Consider the following 18177-nt stretch of genomic DNA (forward strand, 5'->3'; position numbering starts at 1 on the left):
AGCAAAGGCTGTTAACAAAAGGACATTTGGGAGGATATTAATTCATAAGGTCACCCTAAGGGGGAAGAAACTTGATGGCACTGACAGACATAGAGAAGGGAAAAAAATCTTCTCAGGAGAGGTGGTGGGAGAGAATTTTCTCCATTTCCTTTGATACTTTCATTGAAAGAAGTCCTTTTCTCCCTTTCTCACAATACAAGAACTCGTGGGCACTCAATGTAATTGCTGAGCAGTCCTGTTAGAATGACCATTGGTTCTTACCGTGAGGGGTCATTCTCCTCTGAGTACAGGAGGACATCTTGGGTGTTTCCCACCATCTTGTCAGGGAGGCAGGAAATAGAATTATTATTCTTCCTCTTCCCTTGACCCAGAAACACCCATCTCCTCAGTTTGGATACTCTGAGAAGCAGTTCCTAGACTATCAACCTTACTCAGGAAAAACAAACAGCAAACAGCAATAGTAACGAGTTAAAATGCAACAAGCATAACAGAAAGAACTATAAAGCAGCAAGAAGTGAGAATAGATATGGCAGAACAGACCCTAGAATAGGAGCGATGCAACGAAGTGGGCAAGATGTCCTCCTGTACTCAGAGGAGAATGACCCCTCACGGTAAGAACCAAGGGTCGTTCTCCCTCTGAGTCGGAGGCCATCTTGGGTGCTCCTATAGCAGTAGATTAATGACTGGGTGGGGCATTGCTCTCTTCCAGGAACACATGCTGTAAAACTTTTCTGCCAAATGCTGCTTCTGCTGAGCTGTAAGTGTTCAATTTGTAGTGACGAACGAAAGTTGAAATGAAGGACCATATTGCAGCCCTGCGTACTTCCTCTATTGAAGCGTATTTGTTAAGTGACACGTTAGTTGCTGCACTTCTGGCTGAATGTGCTGCGATTCCCTTGGGAACATCTAACTTCAGCGCTTTATAGGCCTCGGTGATGCATTGTTTAATTGCATAGCTGATGGCTGAAGCTGATATCTTTTGACCCACCTGTGGTGGTGAAAATATTGATAAACATAGCATCTGTCTTCTGGATTGGTTCAGACCTAACTAAGTACACCTTAAGGCAACGTCTGACTTCCAAGGTATGCCACATTCATTCCCTGGGATGTTTAGGATCTGGACAGAACGATGGCAAGTGAAGTTCCTGCGACTTGTGAAATCTAGACACTACCTTAGGTTGAAAGGTGGGATCCGTGCGAAGGACCACTTTGTCTTTGTGGAAGATGCAGAGTTCTCTCTTCACAGACAGCGCATTAATTTCCGAAACCCTTCTCACTGATGTAATCGCTATCAGAAAGATGGTTTTCAAGCATAACCAGTTTAAAGAAATGTCCTGTATAGGTTCAAAGGGTGGTTTAGTGAGTGCAGATAAAACAGTATGTAAACACCACGTTGGAAACCTGTGCGCTTGTAGAGGACACTTCGGCGTGACCCCTCTTAGGAATTTCTGTATGTGTGCACGTTTGGAAATGTCCCTTCCTTGTATCAGACTCAAAACTGAAGTTAACGTTGCTACATGTCTACGTAAAGTGGCTGGCTTCAATCCAGTCTGTAGACCATCTTGTAGAAACTCCAATATGGATCGAATTGATGGATTTAAAGGATCCTTTGCCATTCTGTGCACCACCTATGGAATGCCTTCCAAGTACTATTGTAGATCCTGGTGGTGGACTCCTTCCTGGAGGCCAATAACGTGTTAGTAATCTCTGAAGAATATCCTAACTTTAGGAATGTAGACCGTTCAATTTCCACACCATCAATTGCAGCAATTCTGGGTGTGGATGCCAGATCGGTCCCTGTGTCAGCATGTCAGGTGAGATTTCCAGTCGAAGAAGTGGAGCTGTCGATAGCTTTTGGATAGAAGAAAACCATGGATGTCGTGGCCACCATGGGGCTACTAAGATAGTCCGTGCCCTCTGGTGCTGTACCTGGCGGAGAAATCTCGATAACACTGGAATCGGAGAGAAGGCATACAGCAGTCCCTGAGGCCAAACAACTGTTAATGGATCCACTGCTGCTGCCTCTGGATGAAAGAATCTGGTGCAAAATCTGGGTTGATAATTGTTGTGAGAAGCAAACAGATCCATGATGGGTAGGCCGAACTGGTCGACTTATCTGTTGAAATAACGACATCTTTAACCTTCATTCTCCTGGTAGTATAGACGTTCAACTGAGCCAGTCCGCTTGAATGTTGGCAATGCCCTTGATGTGTTCCGCCCTGATGGACAGAAGATGATGCTATGCCCAGGTGAATAAGTTCTTTGTCCAAACTGAGGAGATGGGTGTTCCTGGGTCAAGGGAAGAGGAAGAAGAATAATTCTATTTCCTGCCTTCCTGACAAGATGGTGGAAAACATCCAAGATGGCCTCCAACTCAGAGGGAGAATGGATAAAAGGATGTACTTCTTCACCCAAAGGGTGATTAGCACATGGAATTCACTGCCACAGGAGGTGGTGGCAGCTACAAGCATTGACAGCTTCAAGAAGGGACTGGATAAACGTATGGAGCAGAGGTCTATCAGTGGCTATTAGCTACAGTGTACTGTTGGAACCCTCTGTCTGGGGCGTGATGATCTGTATTCTTGGTGCTTGGGGGGGGGGGGGTACAGTGGAAGGGCTTCTAGTGTCCTGGCACCACTGGTGGACCTCCTGATGGCACCTGGCTTTTTGGGCCCTGTGTGACACAGTGTTGGACTGGATGGGCCATTAGTCTGATCCAATATGGCTTCTCTTATGTTCTTATTGAAACTAATGTGCTTTTGTGGCATTATGAAGCAGTGAAATGTCTATTAAGCCAGAAAGCCAATATGGTTCGATGCCTACAATGCCTCTAGGATCTGGGACACCCAGATTTAAATTTCCACTCTGCCATGGAAGCTTGCTGGGTAAATGGGCCAGTCACACACTCTCAGCCTAACCTACCTGACAGGGTTGTTGTGAGCATATATATATATATATATATATATATATATATATATATGGAATATATAATATATATGGAAATGTTTTTATAGATCTAATGTTAATATGTTTGCTAATGTTTTTAATGTTTTTAAACTGTTGTTGGCCACCCTGAGCCTGTCGGAGGAGGGCGGGATATAAAGCTGATAAATAAAATAAAATAAATAAAATAGTGAATGGAGAGACATGTGTGCAGCCCTCAGCTCCTTGAGGTATGGGTAAAACATAAACATACCCAGCAGGTAGACAATCTGACCCCAAGAATGTATGAAGGCTATGGATGGGCTTTTAAACAAAAGAAATTCCTCTCGCGGAATTTGCTACCACAAGATGGGGGTGAGAACCCTTAGTTTAGATGCAGTGTGAGAATAATAATACTAATCTGATATTTAGACAGATCTTATACTGAACAGGGGTTCAACTAGATGGCCCGTGCAGCCCCTTCCAACTCTGTGATTGTATGAATCTGATCCTGTAATAGTTGTGAGAATGCATGCAAAGTGCATTAAATTCTATAAAATGTTTATTAGCATGTATTATCATTAGATATTATTTATTATTCTTATTTAATATAAACGAATGCAGCAATAAAACCAAGATGGGTAGCCGCGTTAGTCTGTCTATAACCGTAGAAAAGAACAAGAGTTCAGTAGTGCGTTAACGATTAGCAAGATTTGCGGCAAGGTATTTGCTTTTGTGAAAACAGTGACTCACAAAAGCCCGTGCCCCACCACAAACTGTTAAGTCTTTAAAGTGCTACTGGACGCTTGTTCTTTTCTACTGCAACAGAACCAGTTATACGTGCCCAGGGCTTTTTTTGCAGCAAGAACTCCTTTGAATATTAGGCCCTGATGTCGCCAATCCTCCAAGAGCTTACAGGGCTTTTCTTACCGGACCAACTGTAAGCTCTTGGAGGACTGGCAGAAGAAGACAACGAAGACGATTATATTGGATTTATATCCCACCCTCCACTCCGAATCTCAGAGTGGCTCACAATCTCCTTTATCTTCCTCCCCCACAACAGACACCCTGTGTGGTGGGTGGGGCTGAGAGGGCTCTCACAGCAGCTGCTCTTTCAAGAACAACCTCTGCTATAGCTATAGCTGACCCAAGGCCATTCCAGCAGCTGCAAGTGGAGGAGTGAGGAATCAGGGGTGTGTGGTCTAAAATGCAAAGGAGTTCCTGCTAGAAAAAATCCCTGTTTTATCTCCCAGTTTCCAACACTCCCATAGATGTTTTTTTTTAAGAGTCACTTGTGTTTGCCTCCAAACTGAAGTCTACATCAGCCTTTTAAACAGCTGCATTTAATTTTCAAATGAGCTGGCTGCTTCTGTTTTAGAGTTCATACCAATAGCGTCTGGCAAGGAACTTTTAAACAAAAGTTTATCAAATCATAGAGAAGGTTTTGGGCTCTTTTAGCACAGTAGCATCCAGACGCATGTTACCTCTCCTCCCATGTTCTCTTGTCTGTAAAGTTCCTGTTGTGGTGACTTGCAGCCAATTCACCCAAAGCCAAAGTTAACTGGCATGTCTTCCTAGTCTACACCCTCCTTGGCTGTCAAAGTGCCTACAAACTGGAGTGTTTTCGTTGGCTGATCCAGCCATAGCCCTTCGTACTTTTGTGTGCTTTCCAAACACAGCACGGGGGAAAGTGATGACAGACTGAAAGAAATGTTTAAAAGGGGGTGTGTGTGTCTGTAGGTGGGAGAAATTAGCTCTAACAATTTACATTTTTACTTCTCAGGAGCAGAACAGGCGTTTTAGCCACACGTCTGACGAACGCTGGCTGATTTGTATCAAATATACAACAAAATACAACTTTAGGAAGAGTGTGTACAGTTTTTTTCGTTTTGCTTACGGGAAAGGACACAGTGTGACAAATTGCCCTTCTAGATAGTCTAGTAATTTTTATCAACAAAGGTCAAACGAAACAAGCCGCAGGGAGATTCATACAGTACCTTGATGCTTTCCCCAGCAGGGCACATAACAGCCCTGGCAGAATGACTGAAATCACAAACGGAGTTTGTGTTTTTCAGACCCCTCCCCTTATAGCACAGCTCAGATATAAATCAGTTGCTATTTACCAGTTTTTAAAAAAAAAATGCAAGAGAAATCTATTATCTCATAGTTTGATCTTAAGCTGCAGTGCTGTACAACCAGCTTTTATTTATGTTTTTAAAGATCTTGTTCTTTAACTAGGGAAAACATGTTCTTCTGTGCCTAGCTCTGCTTACCTTTTCATCTTTGACTTTAAAATGAATTAAATCAAGGTTGCAAAAAAACATCCACCTAAGATTTTAGGTTTTTAAAAAAAAAAAAAACTCATAACCCTAACATCTATATTAATGACTTTCTTACTTTAAAGATAAAGGTAGTCCCCTGTGTGAGCACCAGTCGTTTCTGACTCTGGAGTGACGTTGCTTTCACATTTTCACGGAAGACTTTTTACGGGGTGGTTTGCCATTGCCTTCCCCAGTCATCAGGACCAGATCTGCATGTTTTTTGAGGGGGGTGGGATTAAAAAATGGTGCCCTCTCATGGGCCCATTCTATCCTATGGGCCCATGGATGGATTCCACACCCAATTTGGCACCCACCCTCTGGTGGCACCCAGGGCAAGCACCCCCTTCTGCCCCCTCCCTAGATCCGGCCCTGCCAGTCATCTACACTTTTCCTCCAGCAAGCTGGAGAGCCAGTCTGCTGTAGTGGTTAAGTGCGTGAACTCTTATCTGGGAGAACCAGGTTGGATTCCCCACTCCTCCACTTGCACCTGCTGGAATGGCCTTGGGTCAGCCATAGCTCTCGTAGGAGTTATCCTTGAAAGGGCAGCTGCCGTGAGAGCCCTCTCAGCCCCACCCACCTCATAGGGTGTCTGTTGTGAGGGGGAAGATATGGGAGATTGTAAGCTGCTCTGAGTCTCTGATTCAGAGAGAAGGGTGGGGTATAAATCTGCAATTCTTTTCTTCTTCTTCTACTCATTTACCAACCTTGGAAGGATGGAAGGTTGAGTCAACCTCGAGCCGGCTACCTGAACCCAGCTTCCGCCAAGATCGAACTTGGTTCATGAGCAGAGCTTAGGACTGCAGTACTGCAGCTTTACCGCTCTGTGCCATGGGGCTCTTTTCTTACTTTAGGTGTGTAAAAAGCCTTTTCCACATGGATTCAGCAGTTTGTGAACATTTTACAGTAGAAACTCAACATGTAGCAGAGGATTTCTGCAGGATCAAACCTAATATTGTACCTATTACATGGTTTATGGATCTGAGCTCAATTCACAGTGATGCTATTGACCTTCAAAGCTCTAAAACTTCCATCCTAACCAGAGCTGTACCCTAGATGATTGATTTCAATGGATTTTGGTGTACCTGTTCTTTCAAATATTTTTACATGTTATAGATAACTTTAAAAATAAAAAACACGCAAGACAGAAATCTAAAAACCTGTTAAGCTCAGAGATGGCAACAGGACAAAAGAAACAACTGTGAAAAGCACAGCCTCTCACAGCAGTGGCCAAACTTGCAGGATGGAAGGAAGGGAGGGAAGGAGGGGGGAAATAAATGGGAAGGGAGGAGAGGTGGAAAGAAAGCACCTTTAACTTTAAATGTATTCTCCAAACTGCCAGTTGGCTTGGCTTGGAGAAGTGATTTAAAGAGAGAAATGCCTCCTCCAAGCCAGCTGATGGGGTGGTGGGGGCTTGCAGAGCCACAGAATATGTGTGAAAGAGCCACATGTGCTTCCTGAGCTCCAATTTGGCCACCCTGCCCTATCATATCACATAAATGTCACGCTTAAAGGACTATCACTTGCCTGTAGCAATACAGTTTCAAGATACAGGACTCTGCAATGTGGGTTCAGTTGAAGATTTCCATGAACTCTAAGGACAAGACTTCCCCAGAATTAAAGACAAAACCTGTATGGTTATTTCTCCCCAGACCTGAAATTCTCTTCCACAGAACAATGAATGAATGGCCATTCCAAAAATCCCCACTAAGCCATCTACAAGGGGTGTCTCTGGACACACCTGCCCTGTGCCCTCTGTGTGCAGCTGACCACATGCCCCCTAACGCCTTTTCTTTTCTTTTGTCTTAAGGCCATTCTCCTGAACTAATTACATTCAACCAGTTAATGGCTACAATGCTGCAGCTGCGGGAGCTGTTAATTCTTTCCTTAAGCTAAATCTTCAATTCCAAAGGCTCAGCTTGACCTCTGCCCCTGCCCCAGTGCCTTATGGTTGAAAGCCGGCAGGTGGTCCAGATTTAGCTGGTTCAAGAAAGGTTAAATGCAAAGAAGGAGAGGAGGGGAAGCAGTCTGTGCTGCAGGGTTATTCTGAAGCCAAACAAAAGGCCCAAATGCCCATAAACCACTCCCCGTGTGAACCACCATTTCCTCTGGCTCGCACAAAGACGGTATTAAAAAGCACCACTCTCAATTTCCTTTGAAAAGCAGTTTCAGAGAGTTAGCTGTGTTGGTCTGCAGTAGAAGGAACCCCAAGATTCGAATCCAGTAGCACCCTAGAGACCAAGATTTGGGGGGGATATGTGCTTTCAAGAACCAAAGCTCCTTTCATTTGTATCTGACGAAGGGAGCCTTGATTCTCAAAATCTCATGCCCCCAAAATCTTGCTAGTCTTTTAAGGTGCCAAAGGACACAGATCCAGCTTCAAAAGGCAGATGCCTGACCCCTTACTTCAGCCCACTAAAAACACAGCTGGACTAGAATGCCTGCTTAGTTCAAGGAAAGTAGGCTAATACTGCACAGACTATTACTATTGAAATGCCAGGTAGTGGAGTTAGGGGCAGTGCTTTCTTCGTAGAAGGAACTCCTTTGCATATTAGGCCCCACACTCCTGATATAGCCAATCCTCCTGGAGCTTACAGTAGGCCCTGTATGAAGAGCCCTGTAAGCTCTTGGAGGATTGGCTACATCAGGAGTGTGCGGCCTAATATGCAAAGGAACTCCTGCTACAAAAAAAGCTGTAGGGTGTGTGACAGAGAGAAAGAAAGAAGTGATGGGCTATTTTGCCCCATTGGGAAGGATTTCCAAGGGCAGCAGTGCTCACACTTCCACATGCAGGCTCCAATTCACCTATGAATGAGCCAGTTTGGTGTGAAGAAGAAGAAGATATTGGATTTATATCCCGCCCTCCACTCCGAAGAGTCTCAGAGCGGCTCACAATCTCCTTTACCTTCCTCCCCCCCCCACAGCAGTCACCCTGTGAGGTGGGTGGAGCTGAGAGGGCTCTCACAGCAGCTGCCCTTTCAAGGACAACCTCTGCCAGAGCTATGGCTGACCCAAGGCCATTCCAGCAGGTGCAAGTGGAGGAGTGGGGAATCAAACCCGGTTCTCCCAGATAAGAGTCCGCACACTTAACCACTACACCAAACTGGCTCTCTGTGGTGGTTATGCGAGCTAGTCTAGTGTAGTGGTTAAGTGCGCGGACTCTTATCTGGGGTTTGAATCCCCACCCCTCCTCTTATCTGGGGATTGATTCCCCACTCCTCCACATGCACCTGCTGATGTGACCTTGAGTCAGTCACAAGTTCACGCAGAGGTGTTCCTCTCAAGAACAGTTTCTGTCAGAGCTCTCTCAGCTCCACCTACCTCACAGAGTGTCTGTTGTAGGGAGGGGAAAGGAAATTATAAACCGCTCTGAGACTTCTTTGGGTAATGTAGGGCAGGGTATAAATCCCATCTCTTCTTCTTCTATGAGAGTTAAAAATGTGTTATTGTGTTATACCTGGGCACTGTTATAGTGCCAGGGGTCAGGGTGTGTGCCCTCAAGCCTCATGGTAGAATGGGAACATGAATCTACACACACTGGTTCAGGTTATTTTAATGTAAATTGCATGTTTAGCATAATTTGCACAGAAATATTAAGGACCTAATGCCAGTGGCCTCCTGGGCAAATCGTCTTCTCTTATTAATTAAATCATCTTCTCTTATTCTCAATTTAAAAAAATTATGGCATCTAGGCAGATGAATTTAGATGAGCTCCAAAACATTCACAATGTTTTTTAGAACAAATTTTTGAGTCCAGTGGCACCTTTAAGACCAACAAAAGTTTATTCAAGGTATGAATTTTCGTGGGCTTCTTCAGATACAAAATGTCTTGTGTCTTGTACAGATGTACACAAAAGCTCATACCCTGAATAAACTTTCACTGGTCTTAAAGGTGTCCCTGGACTCAAAATCTATTCTACTGCCCACTTGGAACAATGTTTTGTGTCATTTTTGCAGGTCCTAGTTTTTAAAAGTACCACACGCCTTTTGTTTCTTGTTCTAAATTTTGTGCAGGCCAATATGTTTATTTACATTTCTTTCCTCTCTTCTGGAGTGTGTCTAAACCAGGGAGACATTCCAGGATTAAACCAACAAACTATACAATGGTGCATAAAATTTTATTTTGGGATGGGGGGAGAAAGGGGTGGCATTTCCCATTCCAACTCCCTTTCTCCTTTAACCTTTTGCCACTGTACCCCCACTGGCATTCGATCTTTCACCTTAGTTCATTTGTTCTTGTCACCAGCCATCCTCCACAGATTTTGTTCTTGGAGAGCCTGGAGACCAGTTCATCAATGGCCTCTCAGTTTCCCACAAACACACAGCTGGAGCTTCAACTCTGATATCTAAACCAGTTCTTGCCCTGGATACAAGTCGTGACCTTTCAGTGGGCTCAGAAGGTTTCCTCTGACAATCGTCACACATGGTATTCCACTGAAGGGATTTCCATGACTAAAAGGGCCAACCTCAGATCTGCTTCCCACAAAATCAATTTCTTACAGTCATGGATATATTAACAACAGAACAACTCTTTTTTTGTCAACTCACAGATGATTTTGGGGCAGTGATGCTCTGTATTCTTGGTGCTTGGGGGGCCACAGTGGGAGGGCTTCTAGCCTCACTGGTAGACCTCCTGATGGCACTTGGGGTTTTTTGGCCACTGTGTGACACAGAGTGTTGGACTGGATGGGCCATTGGCCTGATCCAACATGGCTTCTATATTTTCAATAACAATGCACATCACCTCAAGCCCTTTGGGGAGAGCAGTTTATAGATAATAACGTAAGAGCATAAGAAAAGCCATGTTGGATCAGGCCAGTGGCCCATCCAGTCCAACACTCTGTGTCACATAAGAACATAAGAGAAGCCATGTTGGATCAGGCCAATGGCCCATCCAGTCCAACACTCTGTGTCACATAAGAACATAAGAGAAGCCGTGTTGGATCAGGCCAATGGCCCCTCCAGTCCAACACTCTGTGTCACATAAGAACATAAGAGAAGCCATGTTGGATCAGGCCAATGGCCCCTCCAGTCCAACACTCTGTGTCACATAAGAACATAAGAAAAGCCATGTTGGATCAGGCCAATGGCCCCTCCAGTCCAACACTCTGTGTCACATAAGAACATAAGAGAAGCCATGTTGGATCAGGCCAATGGCCCCTCCAGTCCAACACTCTGTGTCACATAAGAACATAAGAAAAGCCATGTTGGATCAGGCCAATGGCCCCTCCAGTCCAACACTCTGTGTCACATAAGAACATAAGAGAAGCCATGTTGGATCAGGCCAATGGCCCATCCAGTCCAACACTCTGTGTCACATAAGAACATAAGAGAAGCCATGTTGGATCAGGCCAATGGCCCCTCCAGTCCAACACTCTGTGTCACATAAGAACATAAGAGAAGCCATGTTGGATCAGGCCAATGGCCCATCCAGTCCAACACTCTGTGTCACATAAGAACATAAGAGAAGCCATGTTGGATCAGGCCAATGGCCCATCCAGTCCAACACTCTGTGTCACACAGTGGCCAAAGAATCCAGGCGCCATCAGGAGGTCCAGCAGTGGGGCCAGGACACTCAAAGCCCTCCCACTATGCCCCCCCCAAGCACCAAGAATACCTTAGACAGAGAGTTCCAACAATACATTGTGGCTAATCATCATCATTAGAGCTTTTCTGTAGAAAAAGCCCAGCAGGAACTCATTTGCATATTAGGCCACACGCTTGAACTGCGTTCCTGCTTTTAAAAAAAGCCGTCATCATCAGATCTCAGAAGCTGAGCAGGGTCTGCCCTGGTTAGTACTTGGCTGCAAGATCACCAAGGAAGTCTACACTGAAGCAGGCAATGGCAAGCCACCTCTGCTTGACTCCTGCCATGAAAACCGTACGTTGCCATCACATGTCCACTGCAATTTGACAGCATTTTCCACCACCATTGTCAGGGCACTTTTTCTAGCAGGAGCTCCTCTGCATATTAGGCCACACACCCCTGATGTAGCCAATCCTCCAAGAGCTTAGAGGGCTCTCATTCCAGGGCCTACTGTAAGCTCCAGGAGGATTGGCTACATCAGGGGGCGTGGCTTAATATGCAGATTAGCTCCTGCTAGAAAAAGAGCCCTGACCACTGTTATTATTATTGATCCAGTATCTTCAGTGTCTAAGGCTCTGAGAGATGACAGGGACTACATGTATTCTTTGTGCACAGAAAGAAATTGGAGAGAAGCAACAGCAGTTTGGACTATGGGACGGGATAACTCAATTCCCTTTGGAATGGTGAAGTCTGATAGGATTTCTTCCATTTCCTGAATAACAGAGCAATACTTTCTAAAAGCTGCTCTTCAGACTTGAGATTCTCTAGGTAAAGCCTAGATTCAACTAAGGCAGCCGCCAACACAGCCTGGCCCTGAAATTTATTGAAGAGCTTCCTGGATTTTGCTGCCTAAGAAAAGTCAGGAGGATTACAAAGCCCATTGCGAGTTGCCAAACACAGCTGGGAGGATGACATTTGGTCTACGGTTGCCAATCCCCAGGTGGGGCAGGGAATCCTCTGGTTTGGAGGCCCTCCCCTCACTTCAGGGTCATCAGAAAGCGGGGGGGGGGGGGGGCGGGATGTGGCCACTCCATTATTCCCTATGAAGATCGATTCTCATAGGGTATAATGGAGAATTGATCTGCAAGTATCTGGGGCTCTGGGGAGGCTGTTTTTTGTGGCAGAGGCACCAAATTTGCAGCATAGCATCCAGTGCCTCTCCCTAAAATACCCTCCAAGTTTCAAAAAGATTGGACCAGGGGGTCCAATTCTATGAGCCCATAAAGAAGGTGCCCCTATCCTTCATTATTTCCAGTGGAGGGAAGGCATCTAAAAGATGTGTGGTCCGTTTAACTGTGATGGCCAGAACTCCCTTTGGAGTTCAATGATGCTTGTCACAACCTTACTCCTGGCTCCACCCCCAAAGTCCCCAGATATTTCTTGAATTGGACTTGGCAACCCTAATTTGCTCATAAATTGTTCAGGTACACACAGTACGGATGGTACTGATATCCAAAACCCATTTTTTCTGACGTGGTCTTACTTCTCCCATTGTGTCTGCGGTTTGGGGTGCTAAAAAGGGAATATCAGCTAAGAATATCTTAAATTAAATATACTTTACTTTCCCACCAGTAGCATTTACAAAGAAACCCTTGCCTTTTCGTCCGTGAGGCTTTCATTTTAGACAGAGATCAAAGCAACATCAGCCAGTAATGGGCTGAAAAGAATTGTCAAAAGATTTGTTTCACTGTTTTCATGCCTAGAATAGACGTGGGGGGGGGGGGGGCTGTTAATCTGTATCTTTTTAAAGGGGGGGAGGGTGTTAAAAAGAAATTCAAATGATAAAGTACCATCTCCAAACTATAAAAAAAACTGACAAAACTTTAGTCTTTTGAAATGGTTGCCAAAGGCCCATGCCCCTTACAGAACCTAAAACTTAAACAGCATTTAAATGACCTGGCACAAGAAAATGCTATTTCTGCAGTTTGAATATCATCATTCAATAACATAAAAGATTTATCTGCCTGCTGTGTGAATAAAACAGCTGATCAAAGCAAGCAACCAATTTTTCTTATCCACAGTTGCCCTGTATTTAATACCACTGAACTGCAAAAGTTAAAGGGGACCCAAAGGCTATGTGGACCAACCTTCCTCTTCACAGACAAGACCGTCAACATACTGAACGCTGAAATCTCATTATTCTGTACAGATAGCAGGTGTACTGCAAGTTATGCTTGCAAAAGCATCAGTACGAGGCAATTCATGCCAGTGGACCAATGGGAAGCAAGCATTTTCTCCCCCTTTCCCCCCCATAGAAATAACATACTACATGATACAACATGGGGAAAGATAATTTCCCAAATCCAGACATGGCATCCATCTGTGGGCATGAGCAAAATCCATTATGATAGATCATTCGATTAAGTGCTAGTCTATCTGCTAAGTGGATTAGTTCTTCCTTGCAAAAAGGAAGAAAGTTCTAAGTCAGGGGCATCAAACATGCATCCCGTGGGACAGATCCAGCCCTCACAGGGCTTAAAAACAGGTCCTGAACAACTTCCCTCTCCTGTTTTATTTTCCAGGGTTGCTACAACAGCCACACTGTACACCACCTTTCCCTACAATGGAGACCCAAAGCAGCATACATTGTTCTCCTCCCCTGTGCTTTATATTCACAATAACAACAACCCTGTGAAGGCTAGGCTGAGACCGTGTCACTGGCACAGTGGAGATTCAGATTTGGGTCGTCCATATCCTAGTCTGAAACACTCACCACTACACCATACCAGCTCTCAAGTGGATGGATCTCTCTCTCTCTCTCTCTCTCTCTCTCTCTCTCTCTCTCTCCCTCCTCCCTCCTTCCCCTCTCTCCTGCGCAAGAGGATTTTTCTTTCACCACGCTTTACTGTATATAAGAGAGCCAGTTTGGTGTAGTGGTTACGTGCGCAGACTCTTATCTGGGAGAACCGGTTTGATTCCCCACTCCTCCACTTGCAGCTGCTGGAATGGCCTCGGGTCAGCCATAGCTCTGGCAGAGGTTGTCCCTGAAAGGGCGGCTGCTATGAGAGTCCTCTCAGCCTCACCCACCTCACAGGGTGTCTGTTGTAGGGAAAGGAAAGGAGATTATAAACTGTTTTGAGACTCATTCAGGTAGTGAAGGGTGGGGGTATAAATCCTATCTCCTCCTCCTCTTCTTCTATATAGGTGGCAGATTCTAAGAAGTGATGGTCTTCAGTGCAAGGCAAGAAGGTGGTATTTAAAAGGTTTGTTTTTGCTCCTTCTGACTTCACTCAGAGGAGAACTGGAAATTCCGATGTGTAATCTGGCCCTGAAAATAGCCAGGGAGCAATATGGATTGATAATGGCAGAGGAACAGGAGAGAGAAAAGTCCTTTTTATGATTGCAACATATCCAAAGGTAAACATTGTAGACTCAGGGATATCTTAAGTCTCCAAATGAGGGGAAAATAGGCATAATAGGGGGACGTGTCTTTGTCCCTTACCAGGGCTTGAAGCATCCCTGAGGAAGTCACCTTCAATCAGGGGCACATCAGAGGGAACAGAATTAACCCCTAAGCCTTATGGTCTCCACAGCTAGGATTTGGTGCCCGTTTACACATCAGACAATAAAAGCACAATCCCCCACCATCATATGCCTGAAAAGAATCTAGACCTAACTTCATTCCATGTAGATTGATCCAAGTGGGCAGCCGTGTTGGTCTGAAGTAGTTGAACAAAGCAGGAGTCAAGTTGCACCTTTAAGACCAACCAAGTTTTATTGAGAACGTAAGCTTTCGCGTGCTCTCTAAGCACACTTCATCAGACGAGGAGATCAGGTATTGTGGGCTGAAATACAAGTAGTTTGTTGATTAAGTATGCAGACTGCTCACATGGTAAACCAGTGTGGCTTGGCTATTTGGTCTGGATAGGGATAAAAGGTAATAAAGTCCTCTGGCCAATTGGTGTTTATGTAAATTTAGGTGAATCACAAAACGACGTGTATTTCCTAGTTGTAGTCCACCTAATTTACTTATCAACATCAATCTATACATTATAAACATCATTCTAGGCTGCTATTAGAAAACATACAAGAATACATAAAATGAAAATGGGTTTATATGTAATGAGATAAATTCCAGTTTAACATTCCATTTCATTCCAGTTTACAAAGAAATGTAAGTGGTAGAAAAAGCCCGCATCTGTTTGCAAGCCACTTACCATTTTCGCACGCACCTTACCTCGCAGTCACAATCCTGTTCCCTCCGTAGCGTCCGGTCGAATTTCCCACCATCTGTGCTGGAGTTACAGGAAGTGCCGCAGCTTCTGCGTAGCAAACATAAACTGGGTTTTAGCAGTTTACGTTTGCTACGCAAAAGCTGCGGCACTTCCTGTAACTCCGGCGCAGATGGTGCGAAATCCAACTGGAAGCTGCGGAGGGAACAGGATTGTGACTGCGAGGTTAGCTGTGTGTGAAAACGGTCTCTGTACAACTCACCCCACTGTAAAAATCCAAAGATCAAGAGCTGCTATCAGGGGTCTGGGCTTATATATATATCAGCACAACAGTTGTTTTGCTTTCCTTTTTTCCCCACTACCTCTTTTGCATAGAGCTTGCTTGTAGTACTTCACGAAGCTACCATGTTAAGCTCTTGTTATGAAAGGTGTGTGTGTATGAGGAAAGAAGACCTTCACAGAACATAAAAAGAGTATGCACACACCTCTGATGTTATCTAGCGAACCAAAGAAAGATCATCTCTTTCTTGGTCTTCTCCTTCCCACGCTACCTCAGAACACTCATCTGCAGAAACAACACGCTTGCTTGGCAGCCAGCCAGCTGGAAACCGAAAGGGGCTTTTCTTTCTTGCCGCTCAACCTCATTGGAGTGCTTCTTTTCTCCACACACAATGCTATTTATAGCTGCTGGCAGCAAACCAGCGGCAGTTCAACCACAGAACCACAGGTTTTACACACACACACACACACTTATTTTGTTTATGTTATTGCCTTGTTATGAACAGCAGGACATAGGCAAATGAGATTCAAGCTGCAAAGTGTTTGGAGGGCCAGGATCTGCCCCCCCCCCCGGCACACAGACACCCAAAAGCAAAAAGGGGAAAAGCATACGAAAGGGGAAAGTTTTGCTAAGGTAGCGGTTGCCAACCTTTTTGGCACCAGGAACCGGTTTTGTGGAAGTCAGTTTTTCCACGGACCAGAGGGGGGGGGGGGGAGTCCAATGGTTTAGGGATGATACAATTGTGCACTTTATTTCTATTAGTTTGGTGTAGTGGTTAAGTGCACCTACCCCCACAATAGACACCCTGTGAGGTGGGTGGGGCTGAGGGGGCTTTCACAGCAGCTGCCCTTTCAAGGACAGCTCTGCGAGAGCTATGGCTGACCCAAGACCATTCCAGCAGCTGCAAGTGGAGGAGTGGGGAATCAAACCTGGTTCTCCCAGATAAGAGTCCACTCACTTAACCACTACACCAAACCGGCTCTCTACACCAAACCGGCTCTCTGGATTTAACCCAGAACGTGGGACAGGTGTTTATGCACAGCCTAGTATAATGTTCAGGAGTGGGGGGGGGGGGGGGGGTTGGGGGGGGGGAAGGGAGATAAGCATTTTGTGGCTATTAGCTTAATTCAGATGATTGAATTTGTTTGCAGTATTTCTAGCTCACCTTTTCCCCTAAGAAAAGGCAGGTCTGGAATTCGAGGAACTGCATGTCTGAATGCTTCCACCATTTTTTAAAAAAAGTTAAACCCCCTCCCTGCATTTAGAAAGTCAGCATGTAAAGAGAAGATCTAAGCCTGTAAACATACAGCTTTTCAGTTCAGCCCTTAAACTGGGATCTGAAGGTTTACTGTCACACACAAACTCATAGGCTGCCGCTTCATAATTTTTGGTTGTAGGAACAGCTCACAGAAAACATGTGAAATTGCCTCTTGCCATTCTTAGCAGAATTTGGCTTTCCTTGGTGTAAAGTCTTGGTTACCTCCATACATTCAGTAGTCATGAATACAACTTAGAATTGCTTAACCAACACAGACAGCTTCTGTTTTGCAACTCATATTCCCTCTCCACCCATTTCCCATAAAGTGTGAATGCTTTCAAAAGAACACCTTACAAGTCATTTCCTATTGTGTATTGTAATTATCTGTTATAATAGGGAATAAAGGCTTAATTAGCTTTCAGGGCTGCAGATATGATTTAATTAGCTTTCGAGCCATGCTTGGAACACCTGCCTTGGTGAAACCAAAGCTCATTTGTTCCATTTTGAAAGGAAGGTCAGGCTGGTGGGCTTGCTTCCCTAAAGGTCCATAAGCAATCGGATTTTTCAAACTTCAGGATACTTTCTTTGGCTACTTAATTAACAGCAGCTTGTAAAGGCTATCAGGAGTCGGAATTTTTGGGAGGGAATATGCCTCTGAAATGGAAAGGGATTCTGGAGAAATCTGCAGTCATTTACAGACGTCAACAGTAAATGGCATTTCTATGAGACTTTACCGGAAATAGAACAGGACACGCTTCCCAGCTGAAGTTGCAATGTTCAAGCAAACCATCTACCCCCAAACAAACATATTCTATATATTTTGCATTTTTATCATTACAGAAAGACTCCCTAATAACATTTATAACTCCTGCCAGTTTGGTGTAGTGGTTAAGTGTGTGGACTCTTATCTAGGATAACCAGGTTTGATTCCCCACTCCTCCACTTGCAGCTGCTGGAATGGTCTTGGGTTAGCCATACCTCTGGCAGAGTCGTCCTTGAAAGGGCAGCTACTGTGAGAGCCCTCTCAGGGTGTCTGTTGTGGGGGAAGAAGATACAGGAGATTGTAAAGTGTCTGATTCAGAGAGAAGGGTGGGATATAAATCTGCAATTCTTATTCTTCTTCTGCTGTAAACACACAGCGAAGGTAGCATGGTATATCTCAGCAGTGACCAAAGTGAGGCTTGGCAGCCACATGTGGCTCTTTCACACATACTGTGTGGCTCTCAAAGCCCTTAACACCCTGTCAATTGGCTTGGAGAAGGCATTTATCTCTTTAAATGACTTCTCCAAGCAACTTGGAGAATGCATTTATAGTTAAAGTTGCTTTCTTTCCACCTCTCCCTCCCTCATCTTCCTTTCTTCTCAAACATCTGATGTTCATGTCCTGTGGCTCTTAAACATCTGACATTTATTCTATGCGGCTGTTATGTTAAACAAGTTTGGTCAGCCCTGGTATAGCTCAATCTCATCAGATTTCAAAGGTTGAGCAGGGTCAATGTTTGGACAGAGGGACCACCAAGGAAAACTCTGCAGAGGGATGCAAAAGCCAACCATCTCTGCTTCTCCCTTGCCTTTAATGTCCCTTGCTGGGCTCGCCATGCGTCTTCGAAGGGAGACCAGCAAAGAAAGCTCTGAAGATG

General features: G+C 44.8%; 1 protein-coding gene across 1 annotated transcript in view; it reads right to left on the minus strand.

The window, feature by feature from the left end:
- The window catches only part of ACVR2B (activin A receptor type 2B), a 167665-nt gene that overhangs the window by 77924 nt on the left and 71564 nt on the right, over positions 1–18177 (minus strand). The gene's annotated exons all lie outside the window — the stretch shown is intronic.

This window comes from Heteronotia binoei, chromosome 10 (genome assembly GCF_032191835.1).
Source record: "Heteronotia binoei isolate CCM8104 ecotype False Entrance Well chromosome 10, APGP_CSIRO_Hbin_v1, whole genome shotgun sequence".
In the NCBI taxonomy this organism is placed as follows: Eukaryota; Metazoa; Chordata; class Lepidosauria; order Squamata; family Gekkonidae; genus Heteronotia; species Heteronotia binoei.